The sequence below is a fragment of the Diuraphis noxia genome, unplaced genomic scaffold (genome assembly GCF_037042655.1).
Source record: "Diuraphis noxia isolate RWA-SAM2 unplaced genomic scaffold, SU_Dnox_SAM2 contig0003, whole genome shotgun sequence".
Taxonomy (NCBI): Eukaryota; Metazoa; Arthropoda; class Insecta; order Hemiptera; family Aphididae; genus Diuraphis; species Diuraphis noxia.
The window spans coordinates 17,015,373-17,030,447 of record NW_028301713.1 but is presented as its reverse complement, the minus strand read 5'-3'; the positions used below and the strand labels follow the sequence as shown (position 1 = coordinate 17,030,447).

The 15,075-nt window shown below is 32.8% G+C and overlaps 1 pseudogene; it reads left to right on the top strand.

Annotated features, from left to right (window-relative positions):
* Positions 1–1,740: 1,740 nt before the first annotated feature.
* On the top strand, positions 1,741–4,550 carry LOC149056870 (uncharacterized; annotated as a pseudogene).
* The last annotated feature ends 10,525 nt before the right edge of the window (positions 4,551–15,075 follow it).

Genomic DNA, 15,075 nt, shown 5'->3' with positions numbered 1-15,075 from the left:
AAATAAAAATGATTTTTATTTACAAAACATTTCAACAATTATTTACAAACCATTTTCTTAGACTAAATACTTTATAAAATGTACATTGGTTAGGGTTAATCTCCAAATGGAAAATGCGAAATGGTAGAGTTTCTTCATCACATATTTGACAACTAGGAAATATTTGTAACCACCATTAATCTTTGAGTAAGGAATCATCTCGACCAAATCCGCCTGCCAGAGATCGTTTTCTCCATACACATTAACTCTCCGCCTTGTATAATTTTTTCTGGCTGGTTTGTGTAGTTTGAAAGCGATATCACGTTTAGACATTTGGAATTCGTTTTATCAAACCCGCTTCATACAATTCTTCGTAAATTGAAAGTATTTCGGAAAGACCTGTATTACCCGCAGCTTGAGAAGCTAAAAGTAGTCGTAAACGTTCGACTAACTCATTATGGTCATTCCAGTGCACTAGACTTTTATTTTGTAATTTCATAGACAACCCACTACCTGAAGATGGGAACAATGGCTTGATTATATCAGTGTATTTAATTCCACTTTTTTAATTTTTTTCCCGTTTGATGTCAGATGAGCTGATGTTTGAATTAATATGCGCTTATATACGTTTAAATCGTCTGTGGTATAGATTTTCGGAGTTTTCAAAATTATTAAACTAATAAGTCCTTGTGTTAGCGGGTACGACGTATCTTCGATAATTAATATATCTCCGGAAAGTTTAATTTCTTTTTTACCCAAATATGCGTCTCCGTTTGATTGTAATGTAGGACCATACGTTTTATCTATGTTGTATGAATCCAGCAACTCGTTTATTAAAACTCTAAAATTTTCTGTATTATTTTATTCAACTTTTTGCACACTTTTGTCTTGAGGTTGTGATGCCGAATTATGAATCTCGTTTAATGGTTCGATAATTGGTTTTAATGTTTCTGTTACTAACGAATATATATCAGCTTTTCCGTGTTTTAATGCGGCATACTTGCGTATTATATTTTCTTTAGCTTTAATCAATTCTCCTAGTACTTCATCGTTAGACGACATTTTTGCGAATGAAGTGTTTTTTAAAAAAAACATTAGTTTATTAACGGCGAACGTATCGAATCCGTAACGATATCGACCATTATCGCGTTCACAGTCTTTGTTTATAACGATAAACTCAAATCTCCGTTTACGCCAGCATGAAGTACAAAAGTCTTTAAATTGTGGATATGTCATATCACCGGAGCAATGTTCCATGTAGACGTGTTTTAAATTTGTCTCGTCTTGATTAAATAGTATAATAAAATTAGCGTTATCGCGCAAAAGTTGCTTGGGAACTAACTCTTTTGGTTTTCAGTAATAATATCATCGAAATTAAACACCGAGTTTGGTAAAGCTTTTTCAGGTTCAATAACTTGAACGTTTTCGTAGAACTTAAATAATTGTATTCGATCAATGTCTGATAAAATATCACTCAACAATTCATACTTTGGTTGATCCAATGTTTTTGAATATATTTAGACGATGTGAAATCGTATACCGTTTATATGTGTTAATAATGTGAAAGTTAAATTAATTTTCCCACAACCTGAAGGACCTACGATAAGTGATCTTATCGTATTAGGTAGAAGCGATCCATGTCTTTGTTTTTTATACGAAGTGGGTGGATCCACATTTTCAACTGTGAGTTGTACATCTTGTTTAACGAATTTCATTTTTAAATAAATATCTCTGTAACACTCGGAACGTGATCAGTACACCATGTCACTCGTTAGAAGGAGGTCCAAGAATGATGTTGGTCTTATAAACACGCTTATAAATATATTACCGCTAGAGCTTCACGTGCCTGGTGAGATCATAATATGAGCATATTAGTAATAATAATAATAATAATATTTCTCTCTTTAGATTATCAATATTGTGGTCCTGGTACAAATTTAAATAAACGTTTAGCCCTTGGAGATAAAGAAATAAACCCTTTAGACGCTGCGTGTAGAGATCACGATATTGCATACGATAATAATAACTCTATCACAGATCGCAACCAGGCTGACTATATATTAGAGCAGTGAGCCTGGGATGGGTTCAAGTCTAAAGATTCTAGTTTAAAAGAAAAGGCTGTCGCTTGGGGCGTAACTACCGCCATGAAAGCAAAACGTAAAATCGGGGCTGGATGTGGGTTTAAAGCGGCCGTCAAAGCAGCTAAAAACGCTATAAAGAAAAATATCGGTGAAAAAAATATGATGAAATAAAGTAAAAAATGTGTAACCGTCGCACGAACAACATTCAAAAATAAAAAAACTAAAGTTCCAAGGATTATATCAATTCCGGAAAAGGGCGGAGTGTTACCTCTCATCCCGATTTTCGCCGGTTTGTCAGCACTTGGAGCGCTAACTGGCGGAGTTGCCAACGTGGTTAAGATGGCCCGTGAATTTAAAAGAGATTCAAAATCTCATTTGGGCGGCGGATTATACATCGCACCGTATAAAGGCAATTCGTATAAAATCGGATCAGGTTCCACACCATATAAAAGTGTGGGGGGGGGGGGGTTCAAAAACTAAAAAAAACTAGAAAAAATAAAAAAAACTAATAACTAAATTGCCCAGAAGAGCCTTATACGATTTCGAACTTATAAAAATGGCTTGTTTGATTAAAATACCTCATTTCGTCGGCGTGTTTACTCGAGATAGGTTGCCTGCTCGTCGTAAACGAATAGAATCAGCGATTGTTAACTTAGATACGGAAAACGGTATAGGTACTCACTGGGTAGCGTATAAAAAAATCGGAAATCAAGTTCAATATTATGACAGTTTTGGAAATCTACCACCTCCATTAGAAGTACAAAAATATTTTCACGGATGCAATATAAATTTCAATTATAGCAGAGAACAGAAATATAATACTACAAACTGTGGACACTTGTCTTTAAAATATTAGCCATATTTTCGACTGGTCCGGTCCGGTCGGTTTTTATTTTAAAAACTGAGAAATAAATATATTTTTAAACACTGAATACGATACTAACGCACGTATACTCGGGCGGGTGAAAAGTGACTGATTTCATTTTACGGTATTAAATGTGTACATATACCATTCTTGTGGCACCATTTATAAAATTTATCTAAATCAATTTGAAAGTTGTTAGAATCATCAATACAATTAATTATTTTGAAAAGCTTAGTGTCATCAGCAAGTAATAAACAATCCGAATGTTTTAAAATCTTAACAATGTCATTTATGAAATGAGAAAATAGTAATGGTGATAAATGATCTCCTTGGGGGAGACCAGATACAACCTTAATTATATTAGAAGTGAAATTTGCATATTTAACAATTTGTGTACGATCAGTTAAAAAAGAATTTACCCAAGAGAGCAATGGATTAATAAAACCGACTGATTCTAATTTTTTTATTAATAATTGATGATCGACTCTATCAGATTTTGTTGTTTAGACTTCGAGCATTTTGATAATAAATATGTACATCTAACTGAGAGTTATTAATAAGATTATTTTTGAGCGGTGCATATCTTATATGTTTTTTGATTTGATAATGGTAGGATCACCTCTAACATATTTAATAATAATGTCATTTTCACCTTTTTCACGCCGTTGAACTAGTTCTTGTCGTAATTTAGCCATAGTTTCTCGTTTTTTAAATGTACGCACCGAAAAAAAGTATAAGCTGGTTTGCGATACTAAAAAAGAAGATAACGGAGCACAAAAACGCTACACTGCACAACACTACCTATCAGGTCTACTGTGTGTTATGGACAAGTATGAGGGGTGGGATAGTGATTATGACGAAATTAATGAGTTGCTTTATACATAATAAATAATATTTTTATTGACATACATACCTGAATTATTATTTATACGTGTACAAATATAATATTTTAAATAAAAACTGCAGAACACAAATATGTTAACGGGTGCGTGATAACGTATATACAAACACGTTCGTGGTATATTTTATTACAAATGTGATAATATATATCTTATAAATAATTTTCATTAAATGATAACACAAATATGATAACATATATTCTAATAATTCATATGTACATATTATGTACATTTGCTGTAATAGTTAAATAGGGCTAGTTATTACTAAAAAGTATATGTGACGGGGTGACGCAGTGGTACGGTGGTCGCTCATTAAGCTACAGGCTCGGGTTCGGAACCATATGGGTAAGGGTGCCCGCGTGTGGGGGTATGTCGCGCACGTGCGCGACCGGTGGTGGGTTCTGCCATCGACGGCTTGCTCTGCTGCCGTGTGTCAGGGTTTAGCTCGAGAGCATAGGAATCTGCCAGCAGGTTCAGGTTCCAGAACTGTCTTTTTCACTCTACTCATAATATAACACTTTGTATTTGGTAATCAGTATATTATATCCCACGGGGTAACCTGTTAAATTTAATACATTTAATTGAGCTGCAAAAACTGAGAAGATTTTTCTCAATTTTTTTCTTTTATGTTAAAACATTACACTTTTATTTCAATAATTGCAAGGTATGGCCCATCCCGGCAAAGTTTTTACTGGATTGATGCCTTCTATTGGTAACTTGAACTAGCATCACTTATCCAAATTTGTTAGTACTTTTTTAATTATTTATTTACTATTTATAATTATTTGTTATTAATTTTTTTTTTTATTGGTGTTGAGGCTTTGAAAGCAAGGGTCATTAGACTGTAGAACTGTTGGTTTGGAACTCGTGAATGTTTTTGGCAAAATTTCAAATGGGCACTCGTAGGTTTCTGACATGCCCGGGTTGGGGACGGTGGCCTCTTTTTCCAAACAGCGTGAACTGCCTGGAAAGCGATGACGCCCTTGATCAGGATTCGAATCAGTGACGGTGCGCATCGCAACCGATGCCTTAATCCGCCCGGCCACTACACTGAACACTCCCATACTTATTTATTTATTATCGTATATATATTGTATTATACAAGAAAAATTAAAACATCAGTCTAACACCAGATTATTTTTCACAAATGGTACATACCTTTTATAAACCTAAGGTATTCATTTCCTAGATCTGTAATAATAAAGATTGTGACAATTTCCAATTCTACATCATATACATTAGTAACTATTTAGAATTTAATCTATTCAATAAATTTAACAATTTATTCATTATTTATGAAACATTTTAATTAAATCTCCATATCTATTTGAATCCTACAGAGCTTATTTTAATAAGCTACGTATACTTTCTTAATATTCAAGTATAAATAAGATGCTAATAATGAACAATAGAAAAAAATATGCTTCTACATTTCATCAACAAACTAGACAGTTTTGTTTTTTAACATAGCAAGGTAACTTTTTTCAATGGAATTTAATTGTATTTATTTTAACTATCCTTAATTTACCTACTTCAATATTTAATACACCACAAGCATGTATTAACTAGTCACCATTATTTAATCCAACATATTAAATTATGTTGTTTGGCCATACCTAACCTAACCTTGAAAATTATGAAGGTAGATACTAGTTCTACTCATAGACGGAGCATGATGGTAATTCTTGCGGGAAAAATAGAGTGTGTTGCACGCACATGTGTGGAATTATCTTCTGCACATGCCCATAAAAACAACAAGGTTTGCTTCAATAGTAAAATTTATCATGTCGTAATATTCTGGTATATGCATCGTCGGAGAATATATCAATAGACTTTGTTGGATACAAAATCGTGTATTTTGTATTTCGCGCGATATGTCTGTGATACTGATATGTAACGTGCCGTAATGTTCGCTATTCTGGAGCGTTCCGTGAAGTCGAACTTTGTACCTCCGGGGTGGGGACTGTCTCGCCGCAGTCGAACTTCCAGCTAGCGGTACCTGCCTGCTTGCTCGTCGTCGTTTTTGAGCCGTCTTGGCAAACTGTCGTGTGTCAGCCGTCTAGGCATTTTTATCGTTGTAAACCACATGTTTTAACCCACGCGACCCGGTGTGCCGCCGCCGTTAGTGTCTCCATAATATAATATAAGTGTTCGTGCACCCGAGCCTCGTAATCGTAATCGTTGGCGCGATCCGAGCTCCGGTCATCGGTACCGTACCACGGTTTAAGTTCCTGTTTCCGTCGCCCGTCCGAATACCGCTGTGCGACCCCGGCCGCGGTCATCCACGTGTCTGCGTGTTAGTTTTCGTCCGTCCGTTCGACGTCGTGCGAACCCGTCCATCGCTCCCGCGATCTATTGTTAATGTGTCGTCATCTAACCGACTTACACGTGTCTTTCCACTCGTCCGCCTTACAGCGTGTGAACGTACCGGCCATGACGTGTTGAACGTATTAACGGAGGTGCCGAGTGCTACATCGCAACCATGGGCGCCTCAACGCCGAACGTACTTTGGCCACGCCGACCAGTTACAATTCAATTCCCACGTCTCCACGCCATCGTCGACCATCGGACGTCAGTATGCCATGTCGTTGACCTTTTCGTCATCTTCGGTGGAAGCGTCAGTGTCGCATGCCTCAATTACGCGAACAGCCTTATCACCGTCGTTCCGGGACAACAGCACCGTCGCCACACTATAATCTGCTATCAGCATCCGGTATCAGGTCGTACACACATTATCATTTTATCACTTGTTTGTTATTATTTTTTTTTAATGATTTTATTCGTCATTCGTTCGACGTGACTTCTATTGTACATTGTTAATAATATTGTATTATTTGATTGTCTCGGCCGATCGTATGTGATTAGCATTCATGTATACTAACCTATGCATAAGTCGTTTTTCTGCAGAACACGTAAATAAATCGTTCTGCACATCTTACCTATAATAATATTGTTGTTGTTACGGGTCACCCTAATACTCGTCATCTCAGAAATCAAACTCGTCGTATTCTGAACCATCCCTAATTTATACAGTCCACTCTCTCACTCCTTTACAGGGCTATCGACGACGTATTCAATTGTTGTACCGTTGTACCCGTGATTATTTACCGCGTGAAATTTGACCTTCTCCGGTAAATATTCACTAGTGAAATTTTACTCCCCCGGTAATATTTCACTAGAGAATATTTACCTCCCGGCAAAAAATTCCGGGGGTAAAATATCACTAGTGAATATTTACCTACCGGTAAAATTTTGGGGGGTAAAATTTCACTAGATATATTTTTTTTATAATTTTATATGAGTATTTGTACAGCTGTTATAGGATATTTACTTTTTTTATATTTTTCCAATTTCTTAATTACCCAACGTCTTAAATAATAATATGGGTACCTCACAATCATACATGTTTTTTTCACAAAATGAAGCCACTGAAACAGTAATAGTATGTTCCGGTTAACCCAAATTAGGCTATTTTATTACAATAATACCTACAATGTAAATAATGATATAGTGTAATAGCATTGATAATTAGGTATCTAGTATCTACCTAATCTCTTTTATCTTATTGCTTATCGTGTTCGCGAGGCTCGTTTTTCTTTCGCGCGTGTGTGTGTGTGTGTGTGTGTGTGTGTGTGTGTGTGTGTGTGTGTGTGTGTGTGTGTGTGTGTGTGTGTGTGTGTGTGTGTGTGTGTGTGTGTGTGTGTGTGTGTGTGTGTGTGTGTGTGTGTGTGTGTGTGTGTGTGTGTGTGTGTGTGTGTGTGTGTGTGTGTGTGTGTGTGTGTGTGTGTGTGTGTGTGTGTGTGTGTGTGTGTGTGTGTGTGTGTGTGTGTGTGTGTGTGTGTGTTCATGTCGTCAATAAAAGTTATTTCTTTCTAGTTTCTACCGTGTACCGTATCCGTGTGTAGTGTTTTAAAATATTGAACAAATTTTGAACTACATACAGCAATTACCTATACAGTCCAGAATTTTGGTTATTGGTGAGACCAATCATTTTGCCACTCATATTGCTGCTGCAATATTTTACAGGTAAGTCAAGAACTTTTAATAAATATATATATAAATAATATTTATAATAGTTTACAAACAAGATGTATACATATATATGTATGTATATTAAATGTAATATATCATACATTTTAAAATTATATATATATATAACTATATATTTTATTATTTTATAATTAAAATATTTATTGAGTTGGGTCATATATATGTAATTTTAGATTTGGCAATTGACGACACATTTAGGTGTCTTCAACAGTCGACGCGACTAGTTAGAGTAGTTTTTTTTACAGTAGTTCGCTATATTCTTATCATTGCGGCTTTACTTTACAGATCATATAAATAGTGACTGAGTTCTTTTTAATTTGGACAATATGTTTCGGCCGTGGGAAAATTCTGATATTTCAAATGAGAATAACTTAGCTGAGAAGGATAAAGCACCTGTAGTGCGTTCATCTACTTATTCAGCATTAAACTTATCATCAGTCCATCAATATTTATTAGACAAAATTTATCCGTCATATATTACCACCAAAAATCAAAAAGCTAATTTCCGTAGACAATGTAAGCCATTTACAATAGACGATTCAAAAACATTACTCTATAAAAAAAAAATTAAGAATAGATTAACCAATCAAAATGAAGAAAAGTTTTTACCAGTTATTTTAGACAAAAAAAAAACAAAACGAACTAATATCAATGGCTCATCGAGGTACAGAATCTAGTGTAGAATCAATATCCTTATCTGCTCACCGTGGCAGAGATGCGTGTATATCTTTAATAGAATCGCGTATGTTTTGGCCTAATATTTATTCTGACGTATGTGATTTTATAAAAGAATGCGATATTTGCCAGAAAGTTAATCCAGCAGTTTTAAAAGCTGTTCCAAAACTGCAGCCAGTATCTGTGCCAACTGCTGTTATGAAACAAATAGGTATAGATATAGCCACATTACCTGAAGTAAACCAAAATAAATATATTATTGTGGCAATTGATTATTTCAGTAAGTGGTCAGAAATTAAAGCTGTTCAAAATAAAACTGCTGAAACTGTTGCTAGATTTTTATTTGAACTTATTTGTAGACATTCCTGCATGTCAATACAAATAAATGACCAAGGTAAGGAATTTGTTAACCAGGTATCAGATCGCCTTCATGTATTCACTGGTACAAAACAGCGACTGACATCAGCTTACCACCCTCAAAGCAATGGGCTTGTCGAACGACAGAACCGAACAATAAATAACATGATCTTAAAAACATTATATAATGAAAATTATGTTTCTAGATGGCCAGACATAATTGACGGTGTTCTTTTTGCTCACCGTACAGTTCGTCACGAAAGTACAAAATATTCACCATTTTTTTTGTTATATAATCGAGAACCAACATTACCCATGGACATTACTTTGGAAGAAATCACTTCAAATGAAATGAAGGAAGATGGAATTTTAAAAGAAGGAGATACAAATATTTTATGCAATGAAGTGGATCAAAATTTGTTTGAAAAACGATTAGCACAAATTTTGCAAATTAAAAATTCTGTTTTTACTCAAGCAGCAAATAACATTAAAAAAAGTCAAATAAAACAAAAAAAAGCATATGACACACGTCATTCTAATAAACCAAATTTTAAAATTGGTAACTTAGTACTTGAATGCGCACCGTCACGGAGCTATTGAAATAATATCGTTAGCTGGCCGCACGACACTCGCGGCGGATATTTGTATCTGGTTTTAACCTGTGTGTCAAGGAGGAGTAGGTACCTTTAACCAATTATGATAGGTACTAGCCATAAATTGTATACAAATTGAAAGTTGTGCTCTTATGGCACTAAGACAAACTTATTATTATCAATACATATACTTAACAATAGTGTTACAAACGGGGGGTATGATCATACCTTTACAATGACCTACGCATCGGGAATGGCGAAGTACAAAATGATATGTAAATATAAACAATAACAAAGACAAAAACAATTCTTATCTGAACACCGAGGGTGATAAGGGCCTGGACTGACAACAGCTGACTCCTGGACAAGATGATGGAAACAGTGATGCCGACGAACAGCGATCGGGACTGGTACACCGACGAAGATGCCAATTGGCACCCCTGACTAATGCGGCACTCGTGGTGTAGCGGCTTACAGCAATGGGAAACCACGTGGAAACCCAAAATCGGCCGATCGCGAACTACGATGGGTCGATGGATCAACGAACGGGGGGAGCGCACTTAACAAGGCGACAAGCGTGGCTGGTATAACACACGGGCACATTTACGGATTAATTCACGCGTACGGTGATGGACGTCGAGTGGATCCGACCCGCACTACGGAGAATGATGTACTCGGAGTCGACGTTGCCCAACCACAGTAACGGACTGGCGCGTTGACGCAAACGGAGAGGTCAAAACGGCCGATCCCGAACACAACAACAAGATCAAACGGATCCAAAAACACTAGCGCAACGACAACCACAAAAATGGCACGGGTACGGAAGCAACAACAAAAAACGATCGGTCAAGCACGGATGTGCGGGCAGAACTGGTTGACGGCGGTGGCCCGCGGCTGGAAGCACGCCACCAGCGCGGTCACGGGTGGTGGAGGGGGACGGGGTTCGCGAATGTTCGACACCCGACGCGAGGTACAGCGGAGCAACAGTGCTGCTGCCCAAACAGTACTGCTTCGTAATTGTATCAGAGACGATCGAAAAGGTGGGTGGTCTAAAGCTCCTTTTACAGGACCTTACACAATTATAAAAATTCAAAAAAATAACAACTGCATTTTAAAAACAATGAAAGGAAAATTAATTCAAAAGCAACATCCTATTTCAAATTTAAAACATTATTCGACTAAAGGATCCATGAAAAAACTTTAAAAAAAAAAACAAGATAGATACACATCGGATGCAGATAAACCAATAGTGGCAATAGAAGAACCGAATTTACAAATATCTGCAGAAACAATACAACTACAAGACAACAAAATACGTAATTTTTTTTCAGATGGATTAAAATTTCGTTTTCATCCTATAAATAATAAGTGGCAAAAAGAACAGTGCAAAATAATGAACCTGGCTTATGTTCAAAGCGATGATTTTAAAACGACAAGAAATAGTATTCTTCATTTTCCCAATGTATGTGCTTCAACTATACCTGATGGTTAGGTTTTTTCAGAGCAATTTCGTTGTGTCTCACAGGAACTGAAGTGCAACACTCTGAAATTAGGAAACTAATAATACAGTTTATGAAAAATCATAACAAAAAAGTAGATGATTTTTCCAACACCCAGAATTATATAACTAAAAGTAACATGGAAAGTGACAAAGTTTGGGCAACTGAAGTAGAAATGCACTTTACTGCTGCATTTCTTAGTGCAGATATATATTCCTTCACGGCAAATCAATGGTTACGATTTTCACATTCGTTGCAATTATCAACTAAACCAGACTACAACAAAATGGCAATATACCTCAACCATAAAAATTCTAACCACTTTGAAGTTGTGTTGAAAGTGAAAAAAATAGCTGGTTTTGATAAACAAGTAAAGTATTATAAACTTATAAGAACACTATTACTACATTTCAGTTATCTAATAATATTATTTGCTTCCAGGATGATGATATTTACCTGACAATCACAAATTATTAATTTATATGTTTATTACTTTTACTTTGTATTTTTCATTGTTTTGATTATTTTGATTATTTATATAATTCAAAATTTTTTTCTTTTTATACAAAATACTTTATTATTTATATAATTTAATTTTTTTTTATATTTTATACACGTGTCAAAACTTAAAAAAAAACTAATTAATATAGTTCATTAGTATAGTTAATTTGAGAAATAAATAAACAAATTTAACATAATTCCTGCTAATAATAAATTAACCTGCAATCTGTACAAATATTCATGTAAAACTATTAAAATAATATATCTAGTGAAATTTTACCCCCGAACATTTTACCGGGGGGGGGGGGGGGGGTAAATATTTTCTAGGAAAATTTTACCGGTGGGTAAATATTCACTAGTGATATTTTACCCCCAGAATTTTTTGCCGGGAGGTAAATATTCTCTAGTGAAATATTAGATTGTAAAAATAATCATACCGATATTAAGCTGTATTGTATTATAATAAACTATATAATCTACTATTATATATTAGAAATTATATTTTATATTGGTTTTTAATAAATGTAAAAACCTAAATAAATCATAGATAAGTTCACTAAACATTAATAAAATTTAAAAATTTAACTCATACTATAAATACATTTTACATATAATTTAAATTAAATATGTAAAACGTACGATTAATGATCTCTAAAAAATAAAAATAAATTATTATTTATTATTTATGAGATATTATTAATTGACCTACCGTAATATCTTAGATACGGATTGATTAAAACATATAAACGCTTTTAAAATATAAAGTTAATTGATTTATTTGAAATCAAACGAAACATAGTTTTTTTATATTTCATAAATCCAGAGTCAAAATAATGTTAAAAAAGGTGAATAGCCTAACTGAATATGGATTCATAACTACAGTAGTACACATCAAGTAAGTAAAGATTTGAGGGTGGTATCTTTACAAAAGCTATGAGACACAAATCACATAAATTGAATATCAGAATTAAAATTTAAAAAAAATACCACAATATTCACTTACCATCTATTACATTTTGAGGTGCTAGAAAGAAAATAATAAACATATTATTTTATAAATCATAATACAGGTACCTTATGATTCACAGTCTACCAAGAAATATATTATATGGATGACCTAATATGACCTTCTACAAAACATTTAATTCCGTAGAATTTTACAACGATCAAACGATGGAAGTCAAGCAAACGCATAATTTAAATTTAGGTTTACGGTATAAGTATTCTTAGATATAAACAATTTAAGATTAGGTTATTCATAATTTATGAGTTAATTACAGCAAATAAATATGAACAAAATTAAAATACTTAGTTCATAATAGTATTTGTTTCACTAAAACTCATATTCAATTAGAAGATCAACATCAATGGCCACTATATAACATATAATGATATGGGTTCATTTCCAAAACTGACTGTAACAGTAACAGATTTCAACAGCTGTAGTACCGGTTGGTAGCACATAGTTTACAAAATAATAATTTAAAAAAATGATATTTTGTAGCATCCCTGCACCTCTAGACTAAAAATTCAAACTACTAAAGATTTCGTCTGTGCGGATATGTGTTCATGGATCATATTTTATGTTACAGCCCCTAATAAACTACAAGGAATCTTTATTGGGGGAGCCAGCAAAACGACTCAAAATGAGTCTTTCTTTAATAATTTGCTACTGAAATTCTGTACCTACTAATTTTTTGATGTTTGTGCTCTTTATAATTAGGAGGTGTACTTAATTTTATAAGCATTTCATTACACTTATACAAATGGATATTGAAGTTTTTCGGTAAAATATAAATTTCGAAACATAATAATTAATGTAGAAAAATCATTTGAACTTAATTTGAAATATAGTTCATAGTTATAACATAATCTTAATTCTATGGGGCATGCATTGAATTAAACATTATAAACACGTAGTTTAAGATTATTATTTAATTATAATAGGGTATAACTAACAGCTTTTTTTTTAGACACTCGAAAATTGAATGCAGAAATTTAAAAAATAAAATCACACTACTTATTTCAATCATGTTGGATATAATATAAACATATGATTAAACTTTATACATATATAAGATGCATATTATAAATCGTGTAAAATTAAATAATTATTTAAAACTAAATCAACTTACGTTGCTCTATAATAGACAGAGAATACCCGATAATAATAAATAAGTGTATAATATATTTTATAATTATAACTTATTCATCAAATGTTATGATTAAAAAGGAAAATCTAGTTGTTTATTTGAAATGTTTGCAATGAATTTTCAAGGTTTTAGGTAGAATATATATCGAAAAATAATAATTAGGGTTGAAAAATCATTAGGACCGTATTTGAAATATAGTTCTTAGTTATAACATATTCTTAATGTCTACTATCATGCCATGCATAGAATTAAACATTATAAACCGTAATTTAAGGTTAATATTTAATTATATTATATTATAACTAAAAGCTTTTTTTTTAGAAATTCGGAAAATTGAATGCAGACATTAAAAATAAAAAATAAATCTCACTACTTATTTAAATCATTTTGGATATAATATAAACATAAAATTAAACTTTAACATATTTAAAATGCAAATTATAAATCGTTTAATATTAAATAACTGTTTGAAATTAAATCAACTTACTTTTCTCTATTATAGACAGAGAATACCCGATAATAATTAATAAGTGTAGATATATTATATTTTATAATTATAAAATATTCATCAAATGTTAAGATTAAACTGTAAAATCAAGTGATTTATTTGAAATATTTGCAATTAACTTTCAAGTTTTTCGGTAGAATATAAATTTTGAAACATAATAATTAGGGTAGAAAAATCATTTGAACTTAATTTGAAATAGAGTTCTTAATTTCAAAAAATTCATACTTATATGTCTACTATCAGGCATTGCATAGAATTAAACTTTATAAACACGAAGTTTAAGGTTAATATTTAATTATAATAGATTATAAGTAACAGCTTTTTTTTTTTTATAACCTCGGAAAATTGAATGCAGATATTTAAAAAATAAAATCACACTTCCTATATAAATTATGTTGAATATTATATAAGCATAAAATTCAATATTTAAAAATTTTTAAGAAACATATAGTAAATCGCGTAAGATTATATAATTATATTAAATTTAATCAACTTACTTCCCTCTATTATAGACAGAGAATATACGATAATAATTAATAAGTGTATAAGTAATATATTTTATAATTATGAAATATTCATCAAATATTATGATTAAAGCGGAAAATCAAGTGATTTATAAGAGATGTTTGCAATGAATTTTCAAGTTTTTTTGGTAGAATATATATTTTGAAACATAATAATTAGTTTAGAAAAATCATTTGCACTTAATTTGAAATAGAATTCTTAGTTATGACATATTTATAATTATATGTCTACCTTCAGGCATTGCATATAATTAAACTTTATAAACACGTAGTTTAAGGTAAGGTTAATATTTTATTATAATAGACTAGCTGCTTGTGTAACTCGATTCCGGGCATTGTCGAAGCCGGCTCCGTCGCCTTCGTGGTGGTCAAGCGAAAATCTTTTCACCGG